At 37.2% G+C, this 27803-nt stretch overlaps 1 pseudogene; it reads left to right on the forward strand.

Moving 5' to 3' along the window:
- The window catches only part of LOC139044940 (olfactory receptor 2T8-like), a 36582-nt pseudogene extending 25195 nt beyond the window's left edge, over nt 1-11387 (forward strand).
- Nucleotides 11388-27803: the final 16416 nt, after the last annotated feature.

Here is a 27803-nt window from a genome sequence, read left to right on the forward strand (position 1 = left end):
TTCCATGTGCACTTGAGAAGAATGTGTATTCAGCTCCTTCAGGGTGGAGTGATCTATATATGTCTATTAAGTCCAATTGTTTTAGTTTTTCATTCAGCTCCACTATTTCCTTGTTGATTTTCTGTCTGGATGATCTGTCCGTTGATGTGAGTGGGGTGTTGAGGTCCCCTACTATTATTGTGTTGTTTTTAACATCTTCCTTCAGGTCTGTTAATAGTTGCTTTATGAATCTTGGTGCTCCTGTGTTGGGTGCATAGATATTTGTAAGCGTTATTTCTTCTTGATGAAGTGTCCCTTTGATCATTATATATTGTCCCTCTGTGTCTCTCTTTACCTGTCTTATTTTGAAATCCACTTGGCCTGATATGAGAATTGCAACACCTGCCTTTTTTTCCTTGCTATTTGCTTGAAGTATTGTCCTCCGCCCCTTCACCCTGAGTCTGTGTTTGTCCTTGGGGCTGAGGTGTGGTTTCTGGAGGCAAAAAATTGTTGGATCTTGTTCTTTAATCCATTTTGCCACTCTGTGTCTTTTTATTGGAGAGTTCAATCCGTTCACATTGAGAGTGATTATTGATGCATGTGGACTTAATGCTGTCAATCTGTCACTCATTATCTTGTTTTCCTGTGTTTCTTTTCCTGTGTGCTTTAGAATACTCATTTAATACTGCAATTTCTTATGCTGGGTTTCTTAGATTTTTCCTTATCTATGATTTGTGACTCTGTTCTGTACTTTATTTTAGTGTCTACCTTGAAGTTTGTATTTAGAATCTCGTGTATAATATAGTCTATTCTCTGGTGGTCTCTTACTTACTCGACCAATACTGATTTAGACCCTTTGCTCTTCCCCTCCTAAATAATTATTTTCATTTTTTATTCCAACTCGTCTTATTAATTTGTAGTTAGAGTGCTAAGATCGTCCTTGTTTTGGTAGTTTCCTTATTTTTACCCTAATGCTATAGTTGAATATTTGCTATCCTGTTCTGGTTCTATCCATCAGTCTCCCTAGTCTGTGGCTTGTGTCCCCTTTCTCCTTTTTTTCTTTTTTCAAGTATGAGAGCCTTCTTGAGGATTTCTTGCAATGGAGTGCTTTTAGTTACAAATTCCCTTAACTTTTGTTTGTCTGGAAAAGATTTAATTTCTCCCTCATATCTGAAGGAAATTCTTGCTGGATAGAGTATTCTTGGCTGAAGGTTTTTATCCTTTAAAGCTTTGAATATATCACTCCATTCTCTCCTAGCTTGTAGGGTTTCTGTAGAGAAATCCGCTGACAGTCTGATAGGGGCTCCTTTATAGGTTATTCTCTTTTTTTTCTTACTTCCCTGAGTATTCTTTCCTTATCATTCCTATTTGCCAACTTTACTATTATGTGCCGTGTGGTGGGTCTTTTTACATTGACAAATCTAGGAGATCTAAAACCCTCCTCTACACACATTTCTCCGTTGATCCCTAGATTTGGGAAATTCTCTTCAATAATTTCATTAAGCACACTTTCTGCTCCATTTTCCTTTTCCATATTCTCAGGAATTCCTATGATCCTTATGTTCTTACTCCTCATTGAATCCATTATCTCTCGGAGATTTTCCTCATTTTTTTAAATTCTTAGTTCTCTTTCTTCCTCTGTCTGTCCTCGATTATGCTGATTTGCTCCTCTAGGTTGTCTACACTGCCATTCAGGGAATCCGTATTCTGTTTTATCTGGCCCATTGTGTTTTTCATCTCAAGTAATTCTGTTTGATTCTTCTTTATGATTTCAATCTCTTTTGTGAAGTAACTCCAGAACTCGGCTTGTTTCTCTTTCTCTCTACCTCATTGAGTTTTTTGATTATAGCTGCTCTGAATTCATTATCACATAGTTTACCTAATTCCAAGTCCTCAGGACTTAATTCTGTGTTTTTATTGTTTTCCTTCTGGTCTGGGGCTTTTATAAATTGCTGGATGGTAGAGGAGCGGTTTTTTCTCATGGTGGTAGAATTCAATTGCAGTTACAGCCTGTCGCCACTAGATGGGGGTCGAGAGCGGCGTGTTAGCTCTCCGCCTTGGGGCAAGATGGCTGCACCCACTGGCTTTGTTGGGGGGAGGGGCTGTCACTCACACGCGCCGGTCTGGGTTCAGATCAGTTCTGTTCTCTGGTCTCCCAAGGCCCTTGATTTATAGGGTCCCTGCGGACGGAAGCTTTCCCCCCATCAGCGGGTCTCCACGGAATCAGTGGCAGGAGTCCTGGATGATCCCCCGGTCATGCGGCCCCTCCCCCACTCCCTCCCGACCAGCGTGGCAATGATCGCAGACTCTAGGGGAGGGAGCGATGTTCTCTCCTACCGTTCCAGCACCTCCAAAGGGGTAAAGCTAGGTTTATCATCTCCACCTTCTTGGTATTGTAGGTCTCTAACGAGCTGGCATTGTTTATTCTCTGAAATTCAGTTCTTCCAATCTTTTGTTGTATTTTGGAGGGGAGAGAATCCCGGGTCAGCTCACCCCGCCATTTTGCTCCCCACAGCATAAATTTTTAATGAGTCACAAGACATGTTCATTAATAGACCGAAACATCTTTTAGTTTTTCTGTAATAAGAAGCAAAAAGTAGGTAAACCTATGTTTAGTAATTAATGTCTAATATTTTATCTTATTTGGAAATGATCTACTTACTCAATAAATTTTCATGGGTGTACATAATTTAGAAAAACTCTAATGTTTCAAGTTACCAAGAGATTTTGAAGTTATTTTTAAGTACATTTACCATAACACATAAAAACTTCACCTAAAAACTTTTTATATTTCTTATATCTATTTAGTTCACTTGTTCCTAATAAGTATATTTAGATTGCCTACAAAACTTGTGAAACGTTAGACAAAATCCGCTATTATTATAAGTGATTTTTATAGCTAGCAAATTTTGTAACAAGGATAACATGAGCTTATTTCACCAATAAACCCAGGTAGAATAGACATGGAGTCTGTATCATACCCAATGCTGATAACTCAGAAGACATGCCTATTTCAATGAAACCAAGGAATGTAAATAAACTTTCATTTACCAAAAATTATTCTGTATCACATTTACTTGAAAAACACATATGGGTTAGTTTCTGTTATATTTCTGAGAAGAGTAAAGTGCTCAATTCTTATAAGTGCTTCACCTTTAACGCAATTAAATAGAGCTCTTAAATTTGATAATACCATCTAGAGGTAGAAAATATGTAAAATATTTACAACATACATATATAGACACAGACAGATGTAAACAGAAATCTTATAGCCTCCATTTTAATTTTTTTCTTAGATTTCCTAGGCAACTAGCTATACAGAGAGTTAAGTCTCTTCTATGCTGCATGAGGAGTATGTTTCAATGTAATGGGTTAGGTAGAGAATTGTGCAAGATAGTCCACATATAAAGATGCACTATTCATATATGTACATAACAAAGTGCAATGTTCAGTGCTACAATGAGCGAGACAAATGTAGAAGCCATGGTGGAACAAGTTCTGAGAGGAAGGAATTCAGAATTGGTTTCTTTTCAAAATTGTCAACTTAAAATAAAAAATCTGAATGAAAATAAATTTAAAGGTTTCAAATGATGGTCTCACTATTTCAATCATGCTTATTGCTACCTAACTTCAATAAAAAGGACACATCCTGACAATTATTTCACGTTTATTCTTTATAAATAAGTGAACCTACATTGTTGATTTGACTTCCGTATGACTTTCTTTGACAAGGAAGAGAGCTTAAGAGAGATCGTCGTCTATGAGCTTAATGTCAAAGAAGTGAGAGAGAAAAAAGCAGACTCTGACAGTTGTCTACTCAGCTTGTCTGATTAAACAGCTGGGTCACGGGGTCCTGTTGATCATCACTAACTGGAGTTGGGGAGACCTGTAGGGGGAGCTCTCACACCTTGTCACATGTCATCAATTACTCCAAACAAGAAGACACAGAAGCTTGAACGTCTGACAGAAAGTACAACTATTTCACTACTGACGGGAGATTTCTCTCTCTACCTTCCAGTAGCCCAGCCAATAAGAAACGCCGCAGCTCAGCCAACGAGAAGTTGTTGCCACCCTGAACTTCTACTTTCCCCCAATGAACTTCGTTTAGAACAGACCATCCTTACTCTCTTCTTTCATTATAAAAGCTGCATTTGTTGATATGCATCTAGAAGATAGAGTAAATATTAGATATCAAATTGTAATTAAAGTATTGAAACACTATACACTAAAGCTATCCAAATATTTAATAGTTTCACTTCTTATATACATTTATTTTATATATAAGATAAAATATTTTACATATATTTATATGTAATGTGTATATTATCTACATTATCTGTATACAATTACATATATCTTGAAAAAGGAGAATTGTTATATATGCCTGTCAAAACAAATATGTAAGGACAAAATGAAAGTGGTGGCTGTACAAAAAGAGTGGAAACTAAGAAACCCTTAGACGAGGCTTTCAATATCCACAAGGAACCCTCTGTTCTGTGAATGTTACAAAGTAACATAGATCACTCAGGGGCACTGTTTGGCTGGTTGCTAAACCACAGTTGTGTGTGTGGTCTGACCAGTAATCAGTTATCTAAGTATTTTGCTCTGTGTACTGTGATCAGTCTTTGTTTAAAGGGAGTTGGCAGGAAGAAAATATGAAAGAGGAGTGGGGTATAAGTAGATTATAAAATCAAAATTGATTTTCCAATGATGATTGGGCTGATAAATGTTAGTGTCATTTCTCCTGAGGCTTGTGCGTTAACGGAGGACTCAATAATGTATTCTGTCTGCTTTTCAAAGGTGAGTTAGGGGGTTTATGGAACAACAACAATAAAACCAAAAAACTTTTATTTGGGAACAAAGAAAAGGCATCAGGATTACCCAGTAATTGGAATTCACAGTGTGATTGCTTTGTTCTCACGGACACTGTTCACAGGGAATTTCCAGTTCGTGGTTTGGTTTCTCCAACTTGAACATCACCTGGCCTCCCACAGAGACTATTTACTAAAAACAGGGCAGGTTAAAAGCTCAGGGACTGAGTAAAGATTTACATTGTCTCTCACATAACATGAAAAAAAGGCTTGAAAGCAGCTTTGTTTCCTTTGCTAACCAACTTCCGAGAGCTGGGAGCCCTGCCAGTTCAACTCCTTCCTGGACAGGCCAGGGCACTTGTTAGAGTCTACACTATAACAACAACAATTTATAACTAAGTAGAAGAAATTACAAGCACTTGCACCTGTAGTTTGGATCCAAAAAGAAAAGCTTGTTAAAACATCCCTGGGGTTTCTAACTCAGCTTTCCCAGGCATTTTGGAAAGTAATGAGGTCCCACATGGACATAAGGAGAACTTGGCAACAGTGAGATAAAAAAGAAACTTTGAGAACAAGTTTTAGGTTTGCCTCATGCAATTCTCATACACAATGCATGGACCTTTCGTGTCTCATTAAACTCGGTGTGTCTGTGTTGACAAGCATATTGGAAGTGGAAGGACAACAGTGTGCTCAATTTAAAGTAGTAGAACATCAAAATGAGCTCCCTGGGCAGTTGTGGGCTCATTTAACAACTATGCTCATGTTTCTTGTGGCTCTTCCGTACTTGATGTTTGGCAGTTGGAATAACTTCATCATTCCAAGGATGCACTGTTTTCTCCAACATTACCACTTCTTTCAGTATCTTGAAGTCATCCTCCAGATTCATAACAGCTTTATTTTAATATTTTGACCATGTCGCATTTATGTCAAAACTATCACTGAAATAAAAATATACTTGGGTATATTATTGGATGTAGAAATACATATTATTCAACTCTTTTACTTCATAAGAAGGTATTTGATTGTTTAAAGTTTACACACATTTCACTTATTCATAAAGCCCAAGAATGGAGGCTAGACTATTCAAAAACAAAATCCAACAAATGGTATCAATTTGGTAAAACATTCAGTCAAGTCAGTAAAAAATACAAAAATCATAGGATAGGATGAATTGACTTATTTCAGTCAGTACTTCAATTTCAGCACTCATGGAAGGAAAATTATTGATTATCTTGGAGAACTTCTAGGATAAGAAAAGTGCCGTTAGCTGTCTCTCCTTCCTACTGCTCTGGTAATTCACCAGCGCAAGATTATATTCATCATCTTCTACGTAGGCTTCTACCTTCCCAGCTACTTAAAGACAGCGTTTGGATTGAAACATGTTTGAGGCCTCTCACAATCTCTGCACCCCCATTTTTTCTTGTGCTAATTTAAAAGAAAGTATTTGGATCCAATAAATGTTTAAGATAATAATAACATAATTATCATTATTATAACATTATATAACAGATGTTAACAATACTTCAGATAATTAATTATGATTTGGAAAGTCATACAATTTTCTAACATACTGTATGGCGCTTAGTCTTTGTGTATCTTATTAAAGGTTGCAAAATTCATAGCTAATTTTTTTTACCCCTTACCTCCATGTGCTCTTCATTTTCTCCATATTATAACAGCTTTTTATATTTCTTACCTTCTTTTCTTTGTCACATACTGGGCAGATATCTCATTATTGTCTTCTAGTAAACTAAATTTTTATTGGGCTATGTTGATTCTACAATGCATTTCATTTATTTTATTTTTTATTTCAGTGCATGTATTTTACGTTTCCAAGATTCTGGTTTTGTTTATTTTGCATTCACTTTTCTCCTTTCATCCTTCCTGATTTGTTTCAAAATTTCCTGTTCTTTTAAAATAGAAGTTATACTTCTATTTCATTAAATTTTCAAGTGTGCATGTGCATGTTGCAAGACTTTTCTTATCCGCAATATAAATTCCACCTGTAACAAGTTCCTATTTCTATGGTAGTTTGGGGTTATTTTTTTTAACATTAGACTTAACTATTTGGATCTCTCTCTCTCTGTGTCACACAAATAAACAGACAAACTCATTTACACATTATATTCTGTCTCCCACCATCTGTGCTTACCCTTTCTGTCTAGCAGCTTATAACTTCCTCTCAGCAGACGTTTGGGCTTCAAACTCAAAACTGGTTCCCATGATTCATGACTTGAGTTTTGTTCCCCATTCAGATATTGTGGACATAGCAGGTCCACAGCCGGAAGACAGTTGGTCTTATTTCCTTTGCAGTAATACTGAGCCTTTCTCCTCAAATTCCTGACCTCAAAACTTCCCATTAAAAGCTTAACCACAGATATCAGTTTGATTAATATGTATTAGCCCTTTGAATAAGGCAAAAGCCCACCACGTCCTCCAATGTCACATAAAAGGTCTTGCTCCAGTTCATCTTTATCTTTGGGAATCTGCTGCCCTCTGCCCCAGTGACAGAGCCTGTAGTTCAGACCCACCCATTCTGCAACATTTCACCTGTTTCAGATCTGCAGATATATTTAACTAGAGTTTCCTGTCACAGAAAACTTTTCTCCTAACATGTAAATACACATGTATTTGATATGCATACTATTAGTCTTTGGTGTGTGTCTGGAGCAGAAATTGTTTAAGATTCTTCCACAAGTTGGTCCAGATTTATGCACTTTTTTTGTCGCATCTACAGTAATACGTCCTCCATCATTTTTTTGCTTGTTTTGGATCCCACAACCATGATGCTAAGTTTGTCATCATCCTGGTGAGAATAAAGTAATATTTTATTGCTGTCTATGGATTAGGTATGGAAGTGATCATCTCCTCCCGTATTTGTTAGCCATTAGACTTCCCATTGCTGTGAATGTTCAAATCAACTGCTGATTTCCGGTCTACTTTAGTGCAAATGTTATTGAGTGCTTGCCATATTTAGGTTATTTCTGGAAGGCAGTGAGTGCATCATTTGCTTAACAGAAGCAGATCTGTATTTGCAAGTATATCGAGAGTGGGATGACAACAGTGTACTCATTAATATGGTGTAGTAGAACCACAAGGTGAAGTCTCCTTAGTGGTTTTGTGCTGATTTTTGAAACTTTTAAAATTAAAATTATTTTAATTCTTATTATAAAATATATTGTACACACAAGAGAATACATCTCATTAATATTAGCACATTTAAAATAAAATGTAATAACCAGTGATCATCACATATATAGGAAATATACATCAGCAATCCATTCAAACCCCTGGTGGCCTCTTCCTACATTTCCCAGAGAGCTACATTTTTTAATTTGTTTCAGTCAATCCTTTGGTTTCTTTATAACCTTATCATAAGTGTTTGTATCTTCAAATATGTGTGTGTCTCTTTTGAGCTTTATATTCAAAGAATCACACTGAAAGTGTTCTTTTGTCTTTTCTTTTCTTGCCTTTTGTCCTGGGATATGCTGATGTGCTGATGTTTATAAATCACTTAAAAGGATAATAACTTCTGTATAGTTTTACGTTGCTTAAACACAATCTACTCAGGTCTTTTTCCTCTAATTTTCTGCAATTACAAATAAGAGTTCAATGAGTGTATCTGGACAAGTCTCCTTGTGAAAGTAGAAATTGTTTTACAGTGAACACTTAAGACAAAAATAAATGATTGTAGAACCTTTACCAGGTAATTCCTGATTATTTTTCAGTGATTGCACAGATTTATACTTCTACCCCCAATGCATCTGAGTTCACTGTGCTTCACATCATTGTCCAAACTTGGTCTGTTCACTCAATGAAGTATTTGACAAAAAATAGCAAGTGTGGAATACTACCTAATGCTTTCATTTTCATTTCCATAATTATTAATTATACTCAGTGGTATTTGATATGTTTATTGGTCATCCACAATTTCTGTTACACTATTGTTCATTCCTTTTGCACACTTTTTTTCTAGTGGGTTGTTTGCCTTTGTTTTGATGGTTCCTAAAGATTTCATATATATTTGCTTGCTGATTCAGTCACTCATCTACCTGTCTAGGTGACCTTTCCCTTTGAATGGCTCTTAAACATCTCTGACATCATAAGTCCAAACCTGTATCCTGATCCCCCATCCCATACTGCCCCAGCACCTCCTTCCTCAGTACTTTGAATGGCAGTGACTTTTTTCAGTGCCTCAAGCCCAAAGCTTTGAGGTCACCCATGAGGATTCTCACTGCACACGCTCTGTGTCCCGTCCACCAGGTTTTCTGTTGGTTCTACCTCCAAACACACCGAGAATCTGGTGACTTCTCAGCACCTCCACAGCTACCACTCTGCTCTGAGCTGCCCATAACTTTCACTCAAATTTCTGAAATGTTTGCCTAATCTCCCTTCTTCAGTCCATGTCCCTCAGCAACCTACCCTCAACAGAGTAGCCCGAGTCCTATGTGAGAGTCAGATCATGGCACTCCCCTGCTCAAAGCCCTGCAACAGCTTCCCAGCAACCTTGGATCCAAAGCCATGGTCCCCATGAAGGCGTCCAGGACCCTACCAGTGTAGTTCCTACTTACCCTCTGACCTCATCTCTCACTGCTCTCACCTTCTCCTCTTCCTTCCAACCAAACAGGCATCCGTGTGATTCTAGAACACACTGTCCACAGTCATGCCTGAGGGCTGGTGCACTTGGAGGTTTCTCTTACTAGACTGCTCTTTCTCCAAGAATCTATGGGGTGAATTCCCTCATTTCTTTCCAGTCTGTGCTCCAAAGTTAGCTACTCAGTGGGGCCTAGCATGAGCTCCCCACTATCACCACTGTCACTCTTGATTGGCCTCACTTTTGTCCCACTTTTCCTTTCACTGTAGCACTGATGATCTTCTAACAAACAATAGAATTTACCTATGTATTATGTTTACATTTAGTATCTGCCTTTCCCACACACACATGCACTCAACCTAAAATATGATGCACCCATAAGCATTTTTGTCTTTGTTCTTCACTGATGCATCCAAAGTGCTGAGGACATTGCTTGCCATATTGTACTTACATTCAACTGGGTAGATACTAGTTGAGGGATAAACGAAAGTCATGTATATAGAGCAGCACACACAAGTGTATATGGTGATGAGTATAGGAAACTCAGGATCCAACTACTTAGGAATAAATTCTGACAACATTGACAGGCTCTCCCATTTGCTGTATTTTTGGGAAAATAACTGAACCTTTTAGTTTCCTTATTGCAAAATTGAGGATAAAATATATCAGTGTTGCCACAGAATAGTCAGATGAGACCATAATTATTTTGTTTTGTAAGGCATTCTTTTGAGAAAGCTTAGAATTTTCTCTTTACCTTTCATGGTCTTAAACTTTACAAATATGCCCATGTGTAGATTTTTTTTTACTATATTATGTTTGGCATTGCATATCAATTTTGAGGGGGAAATATAATCTTGCTTCAAATGGGAAAAAAATTTCATTATTTTCTTCAAATATCTCCTCCTGTGTATTTACTTATTTACTTTATTTTGGTGATGCTTATTATGTTAAAGCAATTTGTTTATCTGGATGTTGTCTGAGAGGGTTACACTATGTGACAATTCAGCAGAATAATCAGTAACTGGTTATGTCTGTTCTGTTAATTAGCACTTTTGTTAGTTATATATTCTTTAACAATTAATTTTTGTATCTAGCATTTTCATCCAGTTTTCCTTATACATTTTTTCCCTTTGTGTTTCTTATAAAATCTTCATCCTTAACTTCCAGAACCTGTTTACTGTTTGTTTTAAATTTTACTTTATGGTAAATTAATCATTTTTTATATGGCACAAGACTTTTGTCTTACTTTATTTTTAGTTTGTTTTTCTCAGATATCTCTTAATTCCCCAGATATATTACCTAACATTCCTGTAAATGTATTTCTGTGACTAAATATTAAATGCAGGCCACAATTTATGTCCCTTCTACAATATGTCTTCAGTCATATCCTACAAGTTTGAAAAGTATCTCCTTCTTTTTCATACATCTTGATATATTTCTTTTTACATCTTCCTAAACCTATAGCAATTTAGAAGACTTGTTCTCAATTTCTAAATGCATAATTCTTTCTTATTTTTTCCTTATAAATATTTAATCTATTTTAACTTATTTATGGGTTGTAATCAATAGTCACTTAATAAATTGTGTATTTGTGTAGCTGAGTTATTCAAAATCTTTACATCTTTTGTTGTTGTTGTTTTTTTTTTTTTTGCTCTATGAAGAAATTCACTTTAACACTTACAACTTTAAGACTTTGCATACGTTACAACAGTGCATTAGGAATACAAGCTGTAAAACACTTTCCATTCCTTTGGATTTTGCATATGATGGGTTTGCATCAGTCACTGCAGGTAGATTGAGCAAGCTTTGTTTTTGTGTTTGTTTTTTTAAACATGCATTCAACTAGATATGATTCTGAATAGATTAATACTCCCTTTTTATCATTATAGTTAGCTAAAAAATTGCCAGGCAGCCCACAAAACAGGATTTTCTGTAAGAACAACCCAGAGTCAGCTGGAGAATCATGGCGCTGGGACCTGCTGGGCGGGCCGCAGGAGTGCTAGCTAAGTGTCAGAGCATTAGGAAGAAAGTCCGGGCTGGAGGCGCCAGGCCTGCAGCACCAGCTGTGGAACCTCCATTATGTGAACGCACAGCTCCATCCTCAAACATTTGCAGGGTGATCACCACGGAGGGGGCACGTAGCTGTAGGTGGGTGTTCCGGGGGCCCGATATGTGGGCACCTTGACTCGGTGAGGGGCGACAGGAGTTGGGGAGTGGGCAGTCAGCAGGGTACCTGCTGACATCACCATAGTGGTCCCAGCCACCATGCCCATGGTGACCCCGTTGCCTGTAGGTGGAGGGATAGGTGCAGGGTACACCGTCGCCGGCATGCCATTGGGTTGCACCACCGTGGTGTGGTGGACGACGTGAGGAGGTGCTGCGTACAGGGGTTGTGTGCAGTATGTGCCTTGCTGTGCATATGGGCTCTGCTGGGGGTAGGCACTTCGCACGGGGTACACGGCGGTCTGGTAGGGGTTGGGGAGGAGGAGTATGGTGGCACTGCCCCACTGGTGGGGGAACAGGACACTTTGTAAGGTGTGCCAGGAGTGTAACCTGTTTGGAAGGTGGGGTTCGCTCCAGGGTACATGTTGGGGGAGTAGGTGGGAGCCGCTGCTGCGTAGCCCATGGGGAAACCAGCTGGATAACCAATTCCTTTGGCATTTGCATAGGGAACCACAGAAGAACCAGGGCTATAAACAGGATTCATGATTTCAAGAACATGACATCCACAACCACGGCTAAGACAGAGGTCCAGATCAGCGCTGTCCAACAGCACTTTCTGCAGCGATGAAGCTCATCTCCATGTGGGCTGTCCGATAAGCAACCATCAGCTAAAAGTAACAATCGCTCCCCGCGCCGCCGCGGGCGGCCTGGGCCTCGCTGACCAGCGTGCCGGCCGGGGGAGCGCCACCAGGCCTGCTCCGATGCGGGGGCACAGCCTCGAGGGCCAGTCTCCGCCGCCGCCGCCGCCGCCGCCGCCGCGGGCCTCTCCCCTGCTCCGCGCCCGGCGCGCCTCTCCGCAGCCAGCCCGACCCGCCCACGCTGCTACATCTTTCGTTTTTATATATTCTTTGATATTTTTGTTTTTCTCCCAACATTGGAGTATGAAAATTATTTTATAAATGAATAAGTTGAAATACTTATATACAGTCAATGCTCATATTTCTATCTTCATTTAACTGTTTTTTATTTGTTTTATCACATATCTATATATTTATGAATGCCTTTCTCCATTTAGTCCATTTTATTTATTTATTTTATTTGTTTCAAAGTTAATTTCAGACACTGGTGCACTTTAGCCCCTGAACATCTGAGGATAGATATATAATATTAACTAACTAGAGTTGTTTGCTTATTTTTAAATTTCATATCTATATTTTCAATTAAAAAAATTGGTATGTAAAACTACATATGCTATATTTTTACTTAAATACAGTCAGATACACAAATTTAAGTGTACCACTCAATGAATTCTGGCAAATGCATACACCCACGTAGTGTGTTGAATTTATCCTACAGAAAATTTCTACCTCCTACGCCCATTCCCGTTAATCCTTGCCCCAAACCCCAGAAGCTTCAACATTGTTCTGACTTTTTACCACCTTGGATTAGTTTGTTTTCTGGACGTTTATACTAGTGGAGTTCTATGGCATCGAGTTTTGAGTAAGAGTTCTGTCATTCTACATGTTTTTGAGATTCACCCATGTTGTAGTATTTATAAATACTTGATTTGTTGTTGTTGTTTAATTTAAACTCTTTTCTTTTGAGAGATAATCTTAGAGTCATATGCTATTGTAAGATATAATGCAGAGAGATACTAAGTAACTTTTACCCATCTTTCCTCAAGGATGACATCTTACAAAACTAAAGTACAATAATTATAACCAGCACAGAGACATTGATAAAATTTATCAATATTTCTCAGATTTTCCTAGTTTTACTTTTCTCAAAAGTATGTGTGTAGGTGTGTGCGTTTAGTTCTATGTAAGTTTATTATGAATGTAGGTTACAGTGTCCTCCACTGTGGTCAAGATATAGATCAGGTTCATTACCATGAGAGTCCATCAGTTTGCCATTTACTGCCATACCAACACACCCTCCCCTAATTCGTGGAAATCATTAATTTATTCTCAACTCTATAATTCCATCATGAATTACATGAATTTATGTATATTACATAAATATTATATGAGAGGAGTTTTATACACTATATAATTTTTCAGGATTGGCTTTTTTTCACTGAGCATAATTGTCTGGAGATTCATTCAAGTCATTGAATGTAACAATTCCAAAAACTTAGACCATTTTTAATTAATTTGTTTTTATGTTGGAAATGGAAACATCTTGTATATTTTTTAACACTAGAAAAGAGGGGACTGGTGAAAGAGAATGTTGACTAATATAAAGTTATTACCATGCAAGCTTTAGTTGAAATTATTCTGCTTAATATAATAAATTTATAGAATAAATTTAAAAATCTCAAACTACGCTTCAACATACTAAACTTTTGAGATGGAATGAAAATAGTTAACAAGAGAAATTTTATAGGAGCTAATGTCTGCATTAAAAAAACCTTAAATAAACAACCTAACCTTGAAGTTTCCAAAGAACTAGTAAAAGAATAGATTAAGTCCTAAGTTTGTAGTAGAAATAAATAAAACTGAGACTAAAAACAATAAAAGAGATGAATTAACCTGAGAAATGCTTTGTTTTAAGGTAAACAAAATTGGCGAAAATTTGGCAGGACTAATCAAGAAAAAAAAGAAAGAGGGGTCAAAAAATACAATCAAAAATGAAAGATTACACATTACAAATGATACCACAGAAATAAAAAGGCCCATTACATATTATTATGAACAACTATATGCTAACAATTTAGATGATCTGGAAGAAATGGATGAATTTCTAGAAATGTGAAATCTACCAAGACTGTCATGAAGAAACAGAAATGATACCTATACAATGTAATATTATTCAGCCATAAAAAAAGAGTGAAATCTTGCCATTTGTGACCATGTTGTTCGACCCTGAGAACATTATGCTAAATACAATAAGTCAGACAGAGAAAGACAAATACTGTAGGATCTCTCTTATATGTGGAATATATCTATACAAACACACACTATTTATACACACTATGTACTATACACCATGTATATACTCTATAAGATGTATGCTAGATATGTATGCTATATACTATAGATAGATCGATCGATAGATAGATAGATAGATAGATACAAGCTCATGAATACAGAGACCAGACTGGTGGTTGCCAGGGGTGGGAGGAAGGAGATGGGAGAAATAGTTAAATTGCTGTTTGTTTTTGTCTCGTTTAAATGAATTGAACAAAAAAGTAGAAATAAAAAGAAGTAGAAAATCCAAACAGACTAATATCAAGGAAGAAGATTGAATTAGTAATCAAAAATCCTCCAACAAATGAAAGTCCAGGATCAGATGGCTTCACTTGTGAATCTGACTAAACAATTAAAGAAGAATTAACACCAATCCTTCTCAAACTGTTTCAAAAAATGGAAGAGAAAGGAACACTTCTGAACTCATTTTATAAGACCAGAATTATCCTGATAGCAAAGCCCGATTAGGACACTAGAAGAAAAGAAAATTACAGGCTAATATTGCTGATAAACATAGATGCAAAAAGTCTCAAACAAAAATTGGCAAACTGAATTCAACAGCATATTAAGAGGATCATATACCATAATCGAGTAGGACATATCCCTGCGATGCAAGGATGTTTCCATATGTGTAAATCAATAAATGTGACATTAACAAAATGAAGAATAAAAATCATACAATCATTCCCATAGATACAGAGAAAGTATGTGAAAAACACTTAACATCATTTCAGGATCAAACATGATAACTATACTTCCCACTGCTGTATGATATATACGAATGTTGTTAAGAGAGTAAATTCTGAGTTATCACTACGAGAAAAACATATTATTTTATTTCCATGTATTTTTATTGTATCTGTATGAGATAATGAACATTAGCTAAATTTATTGTGGTAATCACTTCTCAATATATGTGAGTCAAACATTTATGCTGTACACCTGAAACTCATACAGTGATGTATGTTAATTATATCTCAATAAAACTGAAAAAAGACCTCTCAAACTAGATATAGAAAGAATGCAATTCAACATAATAGAGACTATGCATGACAAGCCCACAGCTAACATCATACTCAACAGAAAAAGGGGAACACTTTCTCTCTGAGATTAAGAACAAGACAAGGGTGCCACTCTTGACACTTCTAATTAACATAGTACTAAAATGCTAGCCAAAGAAATTAGGAAAGAAAAATAAATAAAAGGCATCTGAATGAGAAAGGATGAAGTAAAATTTTCTCTGTTTGTAGTTGACATGATCTTACATATAGTAAACCCTAAAGACTCCACAGAAAACTGTTAAAACCAATAAATGAATTCAATAAGGTTGCAGGATATAAAATTAATATGCAAAAATAAGTTACATTTCTATACACGAACAATATACTACCTGAAAAAGAAATTAAGATCTCATTTACAATAGCATCAAAAAGAATAAAATATTTAGGAATAAATTTACTAAAGGAGGTGAAAATCTGTACACTGAAAACTATGAAATATTGGTAAAAGAAACTAAAGAAGACTCAAATAAGCTGAAAGGTATCTTGTGCTCAAGCACGGAAAGAATCGATGCTGTTATAATGTCTGTTATACCCTAAATGGTCTACAGATTCCAAGCAATGCTTATCAACATCCAATGGCATTTTTCCAAGAAATAGAAAAAAATCTTAAAACTTGCATGGAACCCATAAGACCCCAAATAGCTACAGCAAACTTGATCAAGAACAAAGCTGATTTCAAGCTGTGTCACAAAGATATAGTAATCAAAACCATATGGTAATGGCATAAAAAAGACAAAGGCCACTAAAGAAGAAAAAAGAGAACAGAAAGAAACCTGACTGACCTTTTTACAAAGGCACTAAGAAGGGGCTGGCCCCATGGCCAAGTCATTAAGCTTTGGTGGCTCAGGGTTGTGCTAGTTCAGATCCTGGGTGCAGACCTAGCACCACTCATCAGGCCATGCTGAGGTGGCGTCCCACATAGCACAACCAGGGGACCTACAACTAGAGCATACAACTATGTACTGGGGGATTTGGGGAGAAAAAAAGAAGATTGGCAACAGATGTCAGCTCAGGTGCCAATCTTTGAAAAACAAAAGGCACTAAGAATACACAGTGGGGAAGGGATTGTCACTTCAATAAATGATGTTGAGAAAACACAATATCTGCATGTAAAAGAATGAAATTAGACTCCATATTATACCATGTACAAAAATCAACTCAAAATGGATTAAAGACTTACAAGTAAGACTTGAAGCTAACAACTCTTAGATGAAAACAGAGAAAAACTCCTTGACATTGTTCTTGGCCATGACCTTGTGGTTTTGACACAAAAAGTATAGTCAAAAACAGAAAAATATAAACAAATGGAACTACATCAAAGTGAAAAGTTTCTGCATGGCAAAAGAAACAATCAACAAATAAAAAGGTAATCTATTGAATGGGAGAAAATATTTGTGAATCATATATACCATAAGAGATTACTATCCAAAATATATAAGAAGCTCATACAACTCAAAAGTTAAGTAAATGAATAAATAACCTGATTAAAAAACACTCAAAAGACATAAATAGAAATTTTTCCAAGGAAGATACACAAAAGGTGAACAGACATGTGAAAAGATGCTAAATTTCACCAATCATAGGGAAAATGAAAGTCCAAACCACAATTAGACATCACCTCAAATCTGTTAAGATGGGTACTATCAAAAAGTCAAAATACATCATATTGATGAAGATCTAGACAAAAGTGACCACTGGAACACTGTTGCTGGGAATGTAATTGATCAGCCGTTATGGGAAACACTATGAAGTTTCCTTAAAAAATTAAAAATGCAACTACTAGGGGGCAGCCCAGTGGTGCCGCAGTTAAGTTCACATGTTCTGCTTCAGCAGCCTGGGGTTTGCCAGATAGGATCCCAGTTGCGGACCTATACATTGCTTCTCAAGCTGTGCTGTGGCAGGCGTCCCACATATAAAGTAGAGGAAGATGGGTATGGATGTTAGCTCAGGGCCAGTCTTCCTCAGCAAAAAGAGGAAGATCGGCAGTAGTTAGCTCAGGGGTAATCTTCCTCAAAAGAAAAAAAATCATTAAAACTCAAAAAAGTAGCACAAATCTCCCTGGCAATGGTAAATGTATAGCCATAGTTAAATCTGCAATATGGTAATAGTGGTGTATAACTCACAACTCTAGTTTAGAAGGTAAAAAAGTCAACATGGCAAAAATAACCAAAAATTCAATAATCTGTCATTAGTTACACAATACTAAAAAAATTTCAATTGTAGCAGCAAAAATCTAAAATTTGAGGAGGAGAAGAAACCAAAATATAAAGAATGTAAAACATATTGATGTTAAATTGTTAACAGTTCAAAATAGGATGTTATAAGTTTAAGGTATTTTATGTAAGCCTCATGGTAATCACAAAGAAAAATCTCATAGTAATTCTTCAAAAGAACATGATAAAAAGTCAAAGCATACAGTTACCAAAAACATGAAAACACAAAAAAAAGGACAGCAGGAAAAGGAAGAGAAACAAGGAACAATGGATATATAAAACAGCCAGAAAACAATTAATAAAATAGCAATAGTAAGTCCTACCTATATATAATTACTTAAAATTTAATCAAATTAAACTCTTCAATCAAAAGATAAAGAATGGGTGAATGGATAAAAACGAGACCCAGTGATATGCTGCCTACAAAACACTCATTATAATTCTAAGGACACACATAGGCTGAGAGTGAAGGGATGAGAAAAGACATTTCCGCAAAAGTTAAACAAAAAAAGAAGTGGTAGCTATACTTATCACAGACAAAGTAGACTTTAAACTAAACATGATAAAAAGAGAGAAGATTATTACATAATGATAAAGGGATCAACACATCAAGAAGATATAACAATTGTAAATATTTATGCACCCAAGATCTGAGTAGCTAAATATATAAAACAAAAACTAACAGACCTAAAAAGAGAAAGAAACAGCAATACAATAATTATTGGGGACTCTAATACCACATTCTCAACAACAGATGGATCATTCAGACAGAATCAATAAGAAAACAGTAAATTTGAGCAACACTATAGATCAAATGGACCTAACAAACATATAATGAACATTCTGTCCAGCAACAGGAAAATACACATTTTCTCAAGCTCATGTGAAATATTTTTCAACATATCGTATGTTAGGCCACAAAATAAGTCATAGTAAATTTAGGAAGATTACAATCATCCAACTATCTTCTCTGACCACAGTGGCAAGAAACCAGCAATCAAAACAAGAGGAAAACAGGAAAATCCAAAATCACATGGAAGTTAGATAACATTATCCTGAAGAACCAATGGATCAAAAGACAAATCAAAGAGGAAATAAAAAAGTTTCTTGAGACAAATGAAAATGGAAACACAACATACCAGAATTTATGGGAAGCAGCAAAAAGAGTTCTAAGAGGGAACTTCAAAGCAATGAGCACCTACATTAAGAAGCAAGAAAGATTCCAAATAAATGACCTAATTCTACATCTTTAGGAACAAGAAAAAGAACAAATTGAGCCCAAAGTTAGCAGAAAAAAAAGAAATTCATAAAGATTAGAGCAGAAATAAATTAAAGAGAACAGAAAAACAATAGAAAAGATTAACCAAACTGAGTTGATTCTTTAAAAAGATAAACAAACTCTTAGCTAGATTAACCAAGGAGAAAAGAGAAAGAACCCAAATCAAGAAAATTATAAATTAAAAAGGAGTTAACCTAGATTCACCAAGAAAGAAAAAGGCTCAGATAACGAAAATCAGAATTAAAAGAGAAGACGTTACAACTGATACCACAGACATTCAAAGGATCAAAACAGGCTACTATGAATATCTATATGTGAACAAACTGGACAACCTAGAAGAAATAAAAAAAATTCTTAGAAACATACAGCTTACCAAGAACGAATCAGGAAGAAGTAAAAAATCTGAATAAACCAATTACTAGTGAGGACATTGAACCAGTACTCAAAAATCTCCCAGCAAAGAAAAGCCCAGGATCAGATAGTTTCACTGGTGAATTGTACCAAACTTTAAAAAAATTCTTCTCAAATTCTTCCCCAAAACTGAAGAGAAGTAAACACTCTCAAACTCATTTTACAAGGTCAACATTAACCTGATACCAAAACCAGAAATAGATATTACTAGAAAAGAAAATTACAAGCCACTATCCCTGATGAATATTGATGCATGAATTATCAATAAAATACTAGTAAATTGAATCCAGCAGCACATTAAAAAGATCATTCACCGTGTTAAAGTTGGGTTTACCACTGGGATGCAAGAGCGTTTCAACATATGCAAAGGAATCAATGTGGTGCATCACATTAATAGAATGAAAGAAAAGAATCCTGTAATCATCTCAATAGACACAGAAAAAGCATTTGACAAAATTTAGCATCCATTCATAATAAAAACTCAACAATTTATTCATGGAACATATCTCAACATATTAAAGGTCATATATGACAAGTCCACAGCTAACATCATACTCAATAGCAAAAGGGTGAAAGATTTTTCTCTAAGATTAGAAACAGGACCAGAGTGCTCACTCTCACCACTCCTATTCAACAGAGTACTGGAAATCCTAGCTAGAGCAATCAGGCAAGAAGAAGACACAAAAATTATTAGAATTGGAAAGAACGAAATAAAATTGTTCCTATTTGCAGATGACATGATTTTATATAGAGAATATTTTAAAGATCCAACCAAAAATCTGTTAAATCTAATCAATAAATTGAGTAAAGTTATAGGATACAAAGTTAATATACAAAAATCAGTAGCATTTCTTACGCTAACAGTAAAATTTCTGAAAAAGAAATAAAGACATTGATCCAATTCACAACAGCATCGAAAACAATAAAATACTCAAGAACAAATTTAACTAAGAAGGTGAAAGATCTCTGCTGAAAACTACAAAACATTGATGAAGGAAATCAAAGAAAGCAAGTGGAAAGGTATTTTGTGTTCATGAATCGGAAGAATTAATATTGTTAAAATGTCAATATTATCAAAAGTTATCTATAGATTCATTGGAATCACTATCAAGTTTCTAATGGCGATTTTTACAGAAATAGAAATAATACTCCTAAAGTTTATATGGAATGACCAAAGACCCCAAATAGCCAAAGAAATTCTGAGAAAGAAGACCAAAGCTGGGAGAATCTCAGTTCCAGATTTCAAGATATAGTAGAAAGCTATAGTCACCAAAATATTATAATACAGGCATAAAAACAGACGAATAGAAGAGCATTGAGAGCCCAGAAATACACCCAAGCTTGTGTGGTCAACTGATATCTGACAAGGGAGCTAAGAATGCTCCATGGTGAAAAAGTCTCTTCAATCAATGGTGCTGGGATGATTGCATATTCACATTTAAAAGAATGGAACTGAGCTCATGTCTTACACCACTTGCAAAAGTTAACTTGAAATGGATTAGACTTAAATGTAGGACCTGAAACAATGAAATTCCTAGAAGAAAACTTAGGAATAAAGCTCCTTGACACGGATCTTGCAATAAACTTTTGTATATGGATTTTTTTTGATGCATAAAGCACAGGAACAAAATAAAAAATAAACAAGTGGGACTACATCAAACAAAAAAGCTTTTGCATGGCAAAAGAAACCATCAACCAAGTGAAAAGACGAGACTTGGAATTGGAAAGGATATTTGCAAACCATGTGTCTGATAAAGGATTAATATCCAAAACATAAAAACTCATACAACTCAGTGGCAACAAACAATGAAATTAAAAAGTGGGCAAGGGATCTGAGTAAACATTTGTCCCAAGAAGATATATGAAAGGCCAACGTACATAAAAATATGCTGAACCTCACTTGTTATTAGGAAGATGCAAATGAAAATCACAATGAGATATTATCTCATGCCTGTTAGAATGACCACGGTCAAAAAGACAACAGTTAAGAGATATTGACCCGGAAGTGGAGAAATAGGAGTGCCTGTGCCCTCTTGGTGAGATTGTAAATTGGTGCAGCCACTGTGAAAAACAGTATGGAGGATTCTCAAAAAATTAAAAATAGAACTACATCATAATTCAGCAATTTCACTTTTGATAATATATCCAGAAGAATAAAAGCATAAACCCAAAGTTAAAATAATACTCCAAAGTAACCCCATTGTTAGCCTCCAATATGGTTCTTTTTGCTTATCATCACCTAGAACATCAATACAGATTACAAGATATCCCGCTAAACTGTGTGCCGCTTAGTTTCATGTTTGGAGATTTCTGATAAATGTTATGGCAATAAAATATTCTTTTATATTTTGATTTTAATACTCAACTTCAAGTTCGTGTTCTTCGTTTAGGTTCATTAATGCTGCTCTGTTTGTGATTATCAATTTTATAGAACATTCCATTGCACGTTTTGGACTATTCCTTGTATTAAACTAAAAAGTCGAATCTGGTACACAAGGTATCAAGTCTTGAGGCAAATTATTACCCAAAATAGTTCTCTCCAATTTACACAAACTCCAGCAGTGTTAGAATTTTAATTGCTGCAGAAGTAATGTGTGGGCATACTTGAATCCCTCCTTGTTTGTTCACATTTGCATCACCTTGACCTCTAGTGAGCTTGACATGCTTTTAGAATTTGATCTTCCTCTTCTGTGAATTGCATGTTCACATCCATTTCTCTTTTCCTATTTATTTAGTTATTCATCTTTTCCTATTGAATTTTTTGGAGTTTTAAAAGGCTTGTTCTTTATACCAACCCTTTTTCCATCACATATGTTGTATATATTTTCTTCCGTTATGTCTTTTGTGTTTTGACTTTGAATATGTTGTCTTAGTTGTTATTGCTGCTGATTGCAATAATTATGTTAATAAGCACTTAAATATTGAGGGAAAACCTTCTCATCTTCAGCTCTCTGCCAGCACCATGAAGCCCATCATAAACATCACTCGGCCTACCTGGGACAGACACCATGACCTGAAAAAGAGATGGTGGTGGGGAGGGGGTGAGACAGGAAATGGAGTCCAATTGTGTTACTAAGCCCCGACTTCTGAACCAGTCTTCTCTGTAGGGATTTTAATTCAACTTGGTAGTTTGGGCTCATTCATGCCCCTCTTCTCACTGGTCACACTCTGGCATACTGCCTTATGAGGTTCACTCAGGGGTGGAATTTCCTTCTTTAGGTTTAGAATGGCAGTTCTTCCATCCTGGGAAAAAATGAAGACTATTAAAGGAAAATGCCACAGATGAAATTATTTTTGTGGCAAAAAGAGGGGCGATCATGCATGCACGTGTGAATACCTGCTAATGTACTCCCTTCACGTGTGGAGATTCTGCCCAAATCTGAGCCCTTTGGTTGAACTAAATGCTGTGGACTGGATATCTGTATCCCCTCAAATGAATATGTTGAAATCTTAGCTGCCAATATAATGCTATTTGGAGACACTAGGCACTTTTGTAGATGATTATGTCATAAGGAGGCAACTCTTAAAAGGGATTAATGTTGTTGTAAATGAGATGCCAGAAAGCTCCCTTACCCCTTCCACCATGTGAGGACACAAGAATATGGTCATCGATGAACCCTCACCAGACATCAGATCTGCAAGACCTGATCTTGTAGTTTTAGCACCCAAAACCGTGAGAAGTAAATTTTTGTTATTTAAGCCACCCAGTCTGCGAATTCTTGTTATAGCAGCTGAATGGACTTACACCAAGGAAAGCATCCTTTGACAGGTTGGAAAAGATCACAGCCCCCAGTACAAGGTAGACGTGCAGACAGGGAAACTGTGAAATGCAGAAATTCTGCAATGTCAACAATTTGCTGCTTTGGGGCCTACTGTAGAAACAGTTCAGAGCTGGGAATGTCTGGGTCATAAGGAGAAAGTCTCTCTGATCGCTCACCAGGGGAAGCTGGTGATAACGGCCCCAAATATGCCGGGACACTAGACAAGTTCTTTCCTATGCTAAGGAAGGAGAACTCACCACAAACCTGGAAACTATTCAGTGTATACTCCAGCACAGCTCCAAATGCAAATCTTGTCTATGGTCTTGTTTCACTCTTCCTCAAAGCTTCTCTGAAGAACCAAAGATTCCCTCAAGTTTTGAGGGGAGGGTGAATGCAGGGTGGTAAGCATCTTATATAAGCTTCTCTCCCATAATCAACTTAAAAACTAGTCTCAGAAACACACCCAAACAGTGACAGTGGAGAAGGCAGACCCTAACCCCCCACACAGGCTCTCTGACCTCACGTAGCAGCTTAACATCTGGTTGTCCTGGCCTCTCTCACATCACAGGACAAAGATAGTATGATAACAATCAGGAGACACTGCTTCAAAGTCCATTCTGCAGACTGCAACTCTGTCTTCCTTATAATCTGGCTATGAAATCAACTAAGGCATAATGGGAAGTGGGGGAGAAAGGTGATACATAGGTGGGGGGATTTTCCTGTTGTTGGATCTTTGCAAGCCAGCTGTTCCAGTCTGGTTCAAACTCGCTATAAGCACAGTATTCAGTCAGCAACCATAGCCACCTGTACAATCTTCTGGGCCACCACTTGCCAGACCCCTTCCCTCCCATCCCACAGGGACTTAGTGGAGGGCTCTCCCTTTTCCATACAAACGTGGCCCTCCTGGCTCAAGAAGTAATTGACTGTGCCCCTCTTCCATGAAAGAATGAATTGTACACAGCAACTGCTCAGCCTTCTCTTGAAGGGTGTGAAAACACCACAGAGGACAAGTGAAGGAAACAGAGGGAGGCGTGAACTGTATGTGACTCCTTATGACAGGCCTGCTTCCCCTTGGCTGGCAAACTCTCCTATATGCACTCCATTTAAAAATGATGTGATATTAAACATGGCAAATCACAGAGAATCAATGTGCAAACTAATGCCAACAGTTAAAACATCCAATGGCGTAGCAGGATGTCAAACTAACGTGCAAAAGTCAGTAGCTTTCATGTAGCAAACAGTAGCCACAGCATATAATAGATGAGTAGACTTGATTTACAATAGAAATAAGGAAAGATAAACTAAAAAAGGTTACCAAGAAATGACCTGGACCTCTATGCAGAAAAGTACAAAATAACCTATAAATGCATAACAAACACAGAGACAAGATGGTCCTCTCTGCTAAGTTCAACCATAAAAACTGGACAACCATAAAAGAAGAAATTTAGTGAGAACTCTGAAAGGTGGTAAGAAGAAGGCAAACTGACTTGGGATTTCAGGACTGGAGGAACAACACAGTGACAGGGTGTCTTACCCCCCAACTTTAGAAGGAGACCCAGATTCAGTAATCTCAGATCCTGACCTGCCAACAGAACTCAGCGCAGGTAGGCTTGTCCTCCTCCAGATGTAATGAGTCTCAGGAATTGTTCCAAATTAGCACAGCAACACTCCCAAGGGGGTCTTTGGAAAGTGTCACTAACAAAGGAAACAAAGAGAAGATTCTCCTTCCCTGTCACCCATGAGACTTTCCTCCTTCCCCTGGAGGTACCAAGCCTGCTGGGCAGCAGCAAGAGGGACTTTGCCCACTGGAGGGGACAAAATGACTTCCTCCTAGGTTTTTAGGTTCTGTGGCTGCTCTGAAGATTAAGTTTGCGTGAGACAAATTAACAAAAGAAAATAAATTGATTACACAGTAATTTAACTATGGCTTGAATTTCATAAAATATAAGACTCAAGAAGGTAGCCAGATGATTCAGATTTTTTTCAATTTTTACCAATTTATTAAATTAATGTTTTTCTAATAAACACTAACTGCCACTTGAGTGAGGTTCATAATCATTCTTGTGATTGTGTTCACAAATTAGAGACAGTTTACTTACCCCTACTGCTGTGAATAAAATCAATTTTGTCAGTGCTGTTGGCACGTCATAACTGAAAATTCTGTAAAGTTGAGATTTGGGCCTACAAAACAGTATTTAAGAGAGCAGGTAGGTCTTGACAGTAAAGACAGCATCAAAAGCTTCATCCAGGCAGTTTGCTGTGACAAAACTTCAATGCTATCGCACGTCACCTGGGATTTCTTCAAGGTCTTTTTCATTCCTCTGAGAAATGATGATTCACTTCTATCCTGCTCTGTGTGCTGCCAGCACTTTTTCCTTAATTCACTGGAAGATCAAGACCCCTCTGAAATTTCTCCAGTCATAACTACATTTGAATGTAAAAGCAGCCCACTAAAAGGTGAGGCAAGAGAAGTCACTGTGATAACTCCAGCATGGGGTCTATCTTTTGTGACAGCTCCAGCTGGAAAATGCACATGGATGTCTGTGTTGTTAAGATCAAAACTTCCAGAAGCACAGGGCAGATGGTATTTCTTGGCATTGTTGCAGAGCCTGCTAATAGCAAGATGGGAAGACTCTTCTCATGATATCCCCTAGCTGAGCAGTTAGAGTTAAATGACCTTCACCATCCATTCAACTTGCCTCCATAAATATGATTTCTCCACCTAAGGGAGTCCAAGCCAAACTTATTGCCATTCCTGGTTGACTCAAATGCCCATTTTATATATCTGGAGCCCAAAGATGTCTTTTGGAGCATAGAAATCAATCAAAATTGGCGTTTCAGGTGGTAGGGCCAAGTAACTGCTGTCATTGATAGATTCAGATTTTGCATCTTCTAAGATGTTTTCTCTGTAAATTTCTTTCTCATTCACATCAAAATGGTCCAACTTGACTTCCTTATATTGTTCTTTTCCCACCTTCACAGCAACAGCTGGGCAAATGGCCCCAAACCAGCTATCCAGAGAATGACCCCCTGCCTCTCTGGTACCCCTGGTGAAGATATGAAGAGGAGTAACCTGAGAGATCTGAATCTGCTGAGGACTCAGCCCATGTTGCTCCAGTTGCTTTGGGATCAATAGCTTGCTGGCAATCTATCTTCTCTTGTGTATACCCTGGCAGCTGAATGTCCTCATTCTGTCCAAGAGGACAGGTGGAGTAGTAGCAGTCGTATTGGCGATAGTTATTAAAATAACTTGGGAGAGGTTAAAGCCGACATTTAGAGAATGATTTGTGAAGCTATGGTTTTGTTCATGATCCAACACCTCAAGCAGAGCTGCTGCAGGATCACTTGGACACAATTTTTTCTAATTTGTCAACCTCATCTAATAGAAACACCAGATTGTTAACCTCAGTGGTCTTCAAGTCATTGATTGTATGACCAGGTATACTGCCAACATAGGTGTGCCTGTGTCCTCAAATGTCAGACTATTCACGTTCTCATCCAAATACAATCTTGTGGAAATTTCGATCTAGAGTCTTGGCCACAGACTTTCCCACATTGTTTTGCCAACTCTAGGAGGGTCAGCAAAGCAAAGAATGGGCCCTTCAGATTGGTTTTCAGCTGTTTGACAGCCTAATATTCCAAAATTCTGTCCTTCAATTTTTCAAGGCAAAATGCTTGTTATTCAGAAGAATTTAGGCTTCTTGAATGTCTGGATGGTCAGTTGTACTTTTGTTCCAGAAAGTTCCACCATAAATTCTAAATAATTTCTAATCTGAACATATTCTGGCATTGCTTGCAGCATCTTTTTAGTCTTTTTCTCTTTTTGACACAGACCTAATGGGCTTCTTCTGACATATTGGATGCTCACTTTTTTTCTAGCATGACAATATCATGATTATCTTCTTCCTCATGTTCGTCTTTTAAAGTACCTAGGATGCAGGCCAGCCCAGTGGTGTAGCAGTTAAGTGCCCACGTTCCGCTTCAGCAGCACAGGGTTTGCAGGTTCGGATCCCGGGCATCGCTTGGCAAGCCGTGTTGTGGTAGGCATCCCACATATAAAGTGGAGGAAGATGGGCACGAAGGTTAGCTCAGGGCCAGTCTTCCTCAGCAAAAAGAGGACGATTGGCAGCAGATGTTAGCTCAGGACTAATCTTCCTCAAAAAAAATAAAATAAAATAAAGTACCTAGGATGTGTGAAATCATATTGAGGCATATTCATATAATGCATTTATTATCATCCTTCTCGCTTTTTCTGTTTTATTATTATTATTATATTTTTAGGAAGATTAGCCCTCATTAACATCTGCCACCAATCCTCCTCTTTTCGCTGAGGATGACTGGCCTTGTGCTAACATCCATGCCCATCTTCCTCTACTTTATATGTGGGACTCCTGCCACAGCATGGCTTGATGAGTGGTGCGTAGGTCTGCACCCAGGATCTGAACTGGTGAACCTTGGGCCACTGAAGGAGAACATGCAAACCTAACCACTGTGCCACCAGGCTGGCCCCAAGTTTTCTGTTTTTTTAAAGCAATTTCAATTCTTGCATTTGTTTCACCAGC

Source organism: Equus asinus, chromosome 3, assembly GCF_041296235.1.
Source record: "Equus asinus isolate D_3611 breed Donkey chromosome 3, EquAss-T2T_v2, whole genome shotgun sequence".
NCBI lineage: Eukaryota > Metazoa > Chordata > Mammalia > Perissodactyla > Equidae > Equus > Equus asinus.